The sequence below is a fragment of the Rissa tridactyla genome, chromosome Z (assembly GCF_028500815.1).
Source record: "Rissa tridactyla isolate bRisTri1 chromosome Z, bRisTri1.patW.cur.20221130, whole genome shotgun sequence".
Classification (NCBI taxonomy): Eukaryota; Metazoa; Chordata; class Aves; order Charadriiformes; family Laridae; genus Rissa; species Rissa tridactyla.
Window position 1 is genome coordinate 41,660,785 of NC_071497.1, and position 9,537 is coordinate 41,670,321.

Below are 9,537 nucleotides of genomic sequence, written 5' to 3' on the forward strand. Positions count from 1 at the left end.
ATATTGTATTTCAAGCAAAAGTATGGTGGTGTAATTCAGTTCATTTAGTTACTCCATCCTAATGGGGCATTTGAGGTAGCACAAATTTCTTGCAGGGAAGTGACTGATAGTGTTACTCTGATAAATGGATACCTCTTACTGAATGCTAAACGGCTGTTATTGAAATTAAGATCCTAAATGCTGATGTAGGCCAGGACCACTTATCCACGTTTTGGGGAGGAGGTGTATGTTGGCCTCCCTCCTGGGCAGACCCGGGCATGGCAAGGAAGCGTCCCGCGGGGGAGCGAGCAGGGTGACGTGGGTGAGTGCTGCGGGGATGCCTTTGTGCCTTCCCCTCTTCTTGTCTCCTACTGAAACACAGAAATATCGCCTGGTGACTGAAACTGACTCCCGGGAAGAAGCAGATCACGAGGCGGCCTCACCGCTGAGGGGTGCTCCGAGCGCGTGTGGCTGCAGCACAGGGGCGACACCGCTGCCGCCCGTGCGCGGGAAATACCCGCTGCGCCTCGCGAAAATCTACAGACGCTGGAGTTGTTCAGGAGCGCACCGAACCGCAAAAAGAGCAGAACAAATCAGGGTCAGGAGAGCAAGCTAGATCCTCAGGTTTTATGTACGCTGCTGTATAAACAAATAAGCCTAAAAATTATGGGGAGCCCTGCAGCTCTCTGAACACACATTACCGCAAGGGGGCACTACGACCCCAAAATAAGACCCTGTAGGTTTCTGTATTATTTCATACCCTTATTTTGCTGCTTCTAGTGCCATTCGCACATTCATTCAACTTCTCTCTCCAAGAGTATATACTGTCTTTATTATTAAAAAAAAAAAAGAAAAATCGAAAAACAAGTCAAATGCTGATTCCAAAAGTGTTTTTCTTGAGCCAGCACTCAGTGAAACCCAGGTAAATACACCAGAGCTCACGCTCTTTGTTCCAACCCCAGCCATACCCAGACCACAGCACATTTCAGCTCCATGCTGAGCTGGAAAGTCTGACAATCCAGCAGAAAGTCCTGTCCTTCATACACCTCTCAACAGCGTGCTGTCCACATTAATAACTTCCGAAAGAGCCAACGGGGCATGCTCACACCAAAAGCCCACTGATGTCAACACAATATTGAAGAAGGATCAACGCTACAGGAGATCAGCCCATAGGGGCACACCTGGTTCTGGTTTATGTCTGCTCTGCTTGCAGACTTTGGTCTAAATCCCCTGCGTTGCTCTGTTCCTATCCACGGGCTAACATATGGCTAGGGTTCGGATCATTTGACTGCTTTATGGGCTCTTATCTTTCACTGCGCTCCACACAAGCAGAAGTACTTCTAGATCTTACTCTGGGAGAGCAAACAATATATAAGTGACATTAGGTAAATAAAATATCTTTTTGCCTTTGAAGAACATGAAAGAATGTTGTATACCGTCTCGCTGATCAAAGGTGGTTATATTGCCCTTTTAGTTACAGATACAGATTTACTCTTGTATTCATCTAATATTTACAGCATGTAAGACTGCCTTAACCTGTCACTAAATCTTCGTGGTTCGTCTGGCTTTGGTTTTAGCTCTGCTTTGACCAGTAAGGTTTAGTGTGAAAGTGTAACTGAGCATTTACTGTCCTTTTTTATTCTAGCCTGGGTTTTCACCTGCATCTTCTTTCTAATCCACGCCATCCCCTACTCTCCAGCCTACGTGTATCAACTGAGCAGCAGTGGTGATTTAAGACAATAGTAGACATTTCACTTGAAACAGAATGGAAATCTCTTAGATGTGATCAGAATGGCATTCTTCCTCATGTGCAGGGCGACAGTGACAGAAGGCTGCACAGAGAGTGGGAGAATGAAAAATAGGGAAAAGAAGTAGGCTGGAAAAGGAACTGAATTTCTGCATTGCCAGGTAGGGAGAGGCTGGAGTTCCCCAGGTAGACTGCAAGTTGCTTGCAGGCTTTTTGGGCACAGTCAGGGGCCACAAAGGACGTGGAGCAAGGCTTCATGCTGCCCTCAGCAGCACAGCCAAACAGTCACACACAGACTTCTCAGCAGCAATATTTAAGCATACTTCAACCTAAATCACCTTGAATTGAAGAGTCCAGGGCTGACTTTCTAAAAATATAAATGGAGTTTTGAGTCCATGTGAGAGTTACAAGACAAGCAAAGCTTGTAACTTGAGTTATTTTAAGTCATCTGAGGGCATAATATCAGTTTTAAACATGTAAATCCTGATGCCCTGCTATTTTAGTGTAAAGAATCCAAGTCTGTTTATCCAGCTGAAGCAGCTCGTCCCACAGGTCCTCCAGGGTTTCCTGCAGCTTGGACTATGCCTGCTTCTTTTCTTGTGGTTCCTTGATCTCAGGCACATGGATAGATCATTCTGGGAAATGTCTTCTTGACTTCTTTAACTTGTTTTGGTCTTTGGATGGGACCAATATCTGGAAAAATTAAAGCCCCTTTAAAATGAAAATAAATGATTTTTTTTTTTTCCCTAGCATGAACCCAACAATTTGTAACTTCAGTCAAGGGCCTGTCTTTACCTAGTTTCTCTCTTCTGTCCTATATTTTCCAGCAGCAATATGTCTGGGTCACCTGGAAAGAGAGTGAGTCTTCTACTGAAGAAAGAATATTCATGATGGGAAGGCATCTGGTGGAGAAGATGGGAATCTGGTGACAGGAGCTGGCTAGGGAGAGGGATGGGAGATTAACAGGAGAAGACGTGGACCTGGTTTCAAAAGGGGCTTGGAGAGGTGCCTGGTAGATGTGAGCTCTGGACATAGCCTTCAGTGGGACAACCTAGGGATGAGGGCTGCAGACAGATGAGGAATATGTCACAGTTGAGGGACTAGAACAAGGATCTAGGAGAGCTAAGGAAATAGGCATGAAGATGGAAATCAGCTTGTGATGCAAATGCCTAATGCACAAGGGCAAATAGATGGAGTTTCTGTAAAGGGGAAACTGAGGAAGCATTAACAGGCAAGACCATTTGTTTCTGGCTCCTGTGATTTGAGAGCAATCAAAATTTGTAAACATCTCAGTTATTACTGTCTGTCCCATTGCTTCTCCAGAAGGCTGCAGGCTTGTAGAGTTGCTCTAGCAGCTCCCTCCTGGACAGTCTTACTCCTAATGGTCCTGAAACTCCTCCCTGTCACATGGCTTGAAGTATGTGCCCATCGGTGGCCAAAACCCAGGCACATCCCATTTCTTCTTTCTCTTTCTCTGTGGTTTTGGTGTATGTCGCAAACATGACTTCAGTCACACAATGGGAAAAAGTTGGAGGTTACATGTCCCTTGCTGCTCACTCCAAAGAGATGTGTGGACTACCCCCCTCAGCAGGTTCTCCCATGGCATGACAAGTGTTGTAATTCTGCATTTTTGACAAATAGTGCTTTGAGGTGTGAAACACTGAAATGTGCTCTTTGGGTGTACGGCTGTGATAGCATTAGGGCTATTATTTCATGTTTATGTCTCCTAATTTTGATAGTTTACAGTAACTCTACATCGGTTCTAAAATTATTTCTTCCAGTCACTCTTCTGGGGCTGTTTTCCTGCAAGACAATGCAGTAGGCCTTCAGTTTTAATTAGAACTTGAAATATTTTGGTAAGGAAGTTCTCCAGACTGTAATGACTAAAAGCTTCAGAAGATGTTTTATGTATATCATGCTTAACCACTTGCACCCAAATACAATATATGAGTTGCTCAGAATGGATAAACAAAACGCATTCTGCTTTATTTTCAGAATAGCAACAATTTTGAAAAGGAGGATGTTTAATGACGTATTCTGTACAAAAGAACAGCAGAAGCTCTTGGTGTCTGACACAAATGTTCACAGAACAGTGTCTAACTATCCTCACATGCTGATTTTATAGAACCAGGTTTTAAAAGGCGGCTTTCTTCCCCCAAAGCTCCACCCACATCATAAATCAATAAATAGATCAATAAATAAAGTGACAAAATGCCTCTGCTGCTGATACACAGTAGATGCCAGTTTCTCTTCCTGTTCTGTTTGGCAGATCCCCATGAACGGCACAGACTGGGTGGCCCGTACGCTGATAATCACCTTGATTTCCAGAGCTGCCTCTGTTATTAAGCCGTGTCACTGATCCCATCTGGATTACAGAAACCCATCTTACTGATGAAATCACAGAGGATTTCAGTAAAAGTTGAATAATATCCTTTCAATATTGAATAACTGTGTGTGGACCTGGCAGGGCTTGCAACATAGGCATATGGCAAGCACATGAACAACATGTTGTACTCCGAATCTATTGTTTTAGTTTGTTTCCAGCAGTTTCAGTCCAGACAAATCCATTGCTAATAAATGACTTGTGATGGTTTGTTGGGAGAGAAAGATGTTATAGCAGAGGAACATCCTCCTCTCCTTCCCAGCCTGCCTGTCTTTTGGGATAATATTAAAGCAATTTTAAATAAATGTTGTACACAAACAACTTTTAAGTATAAGCAAGTCTGGCAGAAAGAAAGAAAACTGCACAGTGTGGTAAGAATGAGGCAAATTTTGTCAGGAGATATAATGTCCTTTATTAGATTGACTGTTATACTTGGGAAAACCAGGCTATCTTACAGGCACGTATGCCGTTCTTCATGTCCTAATCTAATAAAAGATATTGCCTCTCACGACAAACCTTGATTACTTTTGTATCATCATGATGATGATATTGCTTGTATCATCACAGCTACATCAACACAACTGTTAGTATAATGAATTTATATGCTTGCGGACAACAGGCACAGATACTCATTTGCTTTGGCGTTTCTAAAAGATGCACTCTCAGCCGTCTCTTACTTTTTTTTTTTTTTTTAATATCCTGCAACATTACAGGCTTCACAGTGAAAATGAAAATCAAGGTATTTTCAATTTCTTTTTTCCAAATTTTATTTATTTTGTCTCCAGTGTAGATGCAGACCTTTTCTTAACAACAGCAACAGGTTTGCTTTTCTTAGATGCTCCTTAATGACCCTATAGAGGCATCCTCTGGCTCTCCCAGGTGGGAGAGCATTGCAGTGGTCATATTCTTAATCCCATTTAAAAGTGAAGTAATTTACTATCTTTTCTCCGAAAGAAGGGGCACCCAGCACTCTCTGATACAGTAAGGGTGCTCAAAAACACAGCAAGAAGGTGATAACTGCTTATTCAGTGCATTTTCACACCGTTGAGTCGCTGTAGACATTCAGCTGATGCAACCATGCCTGTGCTGAGGGTGGCTGACTTCTGCTTTAAAGCTGGTCCAGTGCATGGATTTGGCCTTCTCCTTTTTCATCATCAACCACCTTCATCTGAAACCTTCATTCCTGTTGTGGGATGTCTCTTCTCTCCCCAGGGAAGCAGTGGGACGAGCAGGTACAGCCAGGGCATTCCTCCTCCTCTTCCTCACAAGACTGCTCTTGGGCCTTGGTGCTCAGGAACTGTGCTGCTGACCCCGTCCCTGAGTGATATAAGACTGGGCCATGTAAGTTGATGTAAGGCGAGTGGCCAGCCCCTCTGGGGGCGAGGTGTTCGCCCTTGCTCCATCACTGACCAAGCTATTGTGAGCCTGGCCAGAGAGAGTGACACAGCCTATGTATGCAGAACTGGAATTCAGCTAATATCACCTTTGGTAACTACACTCTGGTGGTATAATTCAGCAGAAATGTAGAGTTCCTCCGGACACACATACAGCAGGGGTGATCTGCTTTCACCCAGCTGGGGTGATGGTCCTGACGGGTCCCACAGCATCACCTGTAGCCTTCATGTAGGTAGGGAAATCTACACCTCAGCGTGGAGGTCAGGCTAACACCTGGGTAAGCCCAAGCAGTCTCAGGGCCATGTCCGTCCTTTTCCACTTCTGAATATACACGTGGGCCCATGTGTTGCTGGGGGACTAGACATTTTAGCATTCACAGGGATAAAGTATGTGTGAAACATATGTCATATCTCCCCACACACACACATGCATGACATGAATGCTATGAGACTGTCAGGTCATTTATAATGCTGTTTGGTTTTTATTATCAAGCAGACACAAAATTATTCATGTACACATCTTGCATATTCACAAATTATTTTCAGCTGTTATAAAGTAATAAATATTCGCATGCACCTGGCCGCAACGGTGCTGCAATTCTTATATATCCCATTTGCCTTTTTCCAATCATTTCCTTTAAAAGTGCAGCATTGATCCGTAAGGTTTTGGAAATGTGACAGTTACTTTACTCTGATAGAAGAAAGTAAGGAGATGTTGCTGGACAAAATACTTGCTTATCAAAAGTGTCAAGCTCAGAGATAACAATATTAAAGAAACTGATGGTCTGCTAATCTTTGAAATTCAGCACTCTGTTGCTGCTGCTGTTGTAATCATACCTTTGATTTAATAGTAAACTGCAGGGACCGTCTATTATATTTGTGGCACTATTCACATTCCTGGCACTCTGTAAGTTGTAAAGCACATACCCAGTCTTAAAGGCTGTCACAGCACAGAAAGCTGTATAAAGGCTGAAAGTGTCTAAAAGTAAAATTCTGACAATAATAAATACAGAAGTGACCCAAATAAGGCAGCTTCCCCCCATGTACAAAAGTGAGATGACACTACGGCAGCTCCATGCCATCCCGCTTGAAGTGCGCAGAACTGGTGCTGCTGCCTCCCAAGGAAGAACCTCTTCCCTTCCAGACCACACATCGAGCACAGTAACCACGGCAGCACTTATCAAACCAAGAGTTCAAAACAACTGGAGCTGCAGCTGCAGGTCTGGTGTAAGCATACGGGGAAGCTGCTGTGGCTGCCACAGCTCCCTGTGCAAAGGTATTAGGGAGCCTCCCCACATATCAGGGAATCACAGGAGGTTTTCTCTGAGATTTCCACTCTGCTGGTAGAGCCCAGAGCTTCAAATGCCAGAGAAAGGAAATAAGTTTGCAGCATTTTCAAATATTTTCTGTGGTGCTACTCTAAATATGTGTGCCATTTGGGAAAAAAAAAAAAAAAAAAAAAAAGAGCATGCCAGTGGACCTGCCATTTCACTGTTCAGTTGAGACAAGATTCTGTGTGGTGCTTTACCAGGGAAATGACAGACAAATGACATTTGTCCCCGAGGTGTGTTTCTAGCTGCCCTCCCTCCCACAGCGGGCTGCGTGGTGCACTGACATCAATTTGTAGTTGTGGGAGTTCAATACCACATAGGGAGCAATTGTTGCCTTTCAAGATGCAGCGTTTTTCTTTGGAGACCATTAGGCGTTCCTATCAAGTCCAAACACTGGAAAAAATGGAGAGAATAAATCCTACAAAGATGCAATTTACAAAGCGTGAAGCTTTAGGATATTAAGATACATTGAAAAGGGTCTTCACTTTGTTAGGCTCACTCGTGTCCTCTGCTTTGACCTTGGCTTATGCTAATTAACATGAAGTTTCCTTGAGTCAGAGGAAAAAAGCCAGTGTGAAGCATAAAGGACACATGATCAGGAAAATGTCTCTGGCACTGGAGAAGGACAACTCTAAGAAAAATATGTCCCATTGGAACACAGTACTTCAGAATATTTTTGTTTTTAGAAGCATAAAAGTCTTTTGGCCTCCATTTAGGTACATTTTGAAAGTATAATAAAAAGTTACACTTCAGTTTCTCATCGTACAGTGTCCTGTGTGGGTCCTGACACAGAACAGCATTTTAGAAATGGCATTTAAAATCTAATGTGAGATGAAACATAATTCTTCAGGTTTATGAGTATGGGTTGTAAAGATCATGAATGATAGTCTGGCAAAAAAGTCCTGGCAAGGAGGATTACAGTGGATTTTAATAAGACTTAGGAATGTAATGAGAGTACTTTTGATGTCTACATATTTTGGTATCTGCCTCTCCTTCCATGTGCTTCAGGGCTAATGCTGCAGCATTAGAAATACTGAATGAGTGCTACTATGCACATGATACTGCGCTGTTTTTACTGCTGAATTGCCCTCTGGGGACAAGCCACTGAAGGAAGCCCTGCCACAGAGTGTAACCTCCTCGCAGCAATGGGATGAGTCAAGAGATTGCACACATGCACCCAGAGTATATTTCATAGTGTGTTTTGGTAGCCCTAGTCTTCTCACTTTTTGCATCTGGTGAAAGACCCTTTACCTCTGTATCGTTGAATGCTATGCAAGTCAAGCCCCCAGGTGACACTGTAGTGAAAGCATGAGTTGTGCCTTCTGCCCCCTGTTGGAATGACACTATGGTGAAGAGAAACTTGAAGCCTTTCTTGCTGGCAAATGCCCAGGGCCTGGGGATTCCCGATAATGTAACTGTTAGCCAGAGGAGATACTCTGGTCACCACCAGCAGCTCCTCTAAAAATCATCACAACTTTAATAATAATTATGCTGGAAATTCTTCTTCCTCTTTTTAGGTGGGTGGTATTGATTCATGATGAGGGGCTTGCACTGCTAAACCCAGGCTATGCCTTTTTTTTTTTTCCAGTAGGTGAAAGATGAGAAAGCTTCTTAGAACAGAGCTTAATCTATGGAGAAATGGGGAACTCAGCTCACCCACTTCATAAAGAAACCTCGAAGGAAACTTTCCTTGTTAAAATTCCTCTTGTTAAAGAGCTGTGAAGTCATAAAATTTTACCGAACAATGGTTTTCCATACAAAAGGGCTCTTCAGTCAATAGTTCCTCTCTAAGCTGTTCCAAATCACCCTGGCTTCAATAAGCTCAGATCCTCAAACAATCAGTGCAGGAAACAGTGTGACTTCTATAGGTTTAGCAGCTGTTTAACGTGCTCTGTTGTGGGTCTGTCTATCTGTGTGCAATTTTGTCATGTTTTTCACAGACTTCCATTATTGTGTCTATCAGACAGGACACGGAACAGATCAGTTTTTAAAACAGTTTAGCTGGGGAGGTATTGCCTATATATATATGTGTATATATATATATATATTTATTGGGATGTAGACAGGAGTCCCACTTAATAAGGCTGGAAATGGTTTTGCAGTAGGATAGCAATTTAAAAGAGGACTATCTGAGCTTCCTGAAGCAGACAAGTGGTTTGCAGTCCCATATGATGTTTAATGTCAGTATTACTTATTTATCTAATAAACACCATGATGAATTCAAAAAATATAACCCAAGATTTTCTATAGAAGTTAAAGCTCTTGGGTTTTTCTCAACAGAAAAGAAAAAGAGTATAAGTACTTAGGGTCTCAGTCCTGTTCTCCTATATCTGAGGGTCAGTGAGGTAGAAACACAGTAGAGATTAAATCTATTTCCATTTCATACAGTCTAAGATCATCAGTTGCCTTGCATTCTCAAATTGAAAGGGCATGTGTGGTGGACTGGGTACCACGCAACCCTGTTGTCTCTTGCTGAGGCTGCAATCAGAGGTTCATCAGCATGCGGCTGTGCGTGCTTTCATTGATACTGCTGTGCTCTGTCGGGATGTGCTCCCAAGAATAAATTTCGGATTTCACTAAGAAACTGCATCTTCTTATAGTCTGCCTGTAGGATCAGTTGGGCTTTCAATCACAGGCAAACAGCGAAGTTGGAAAAGTGTTGTTGAAGAGAATCAATAAGGCATTCTGTTTAACCCCAAAATG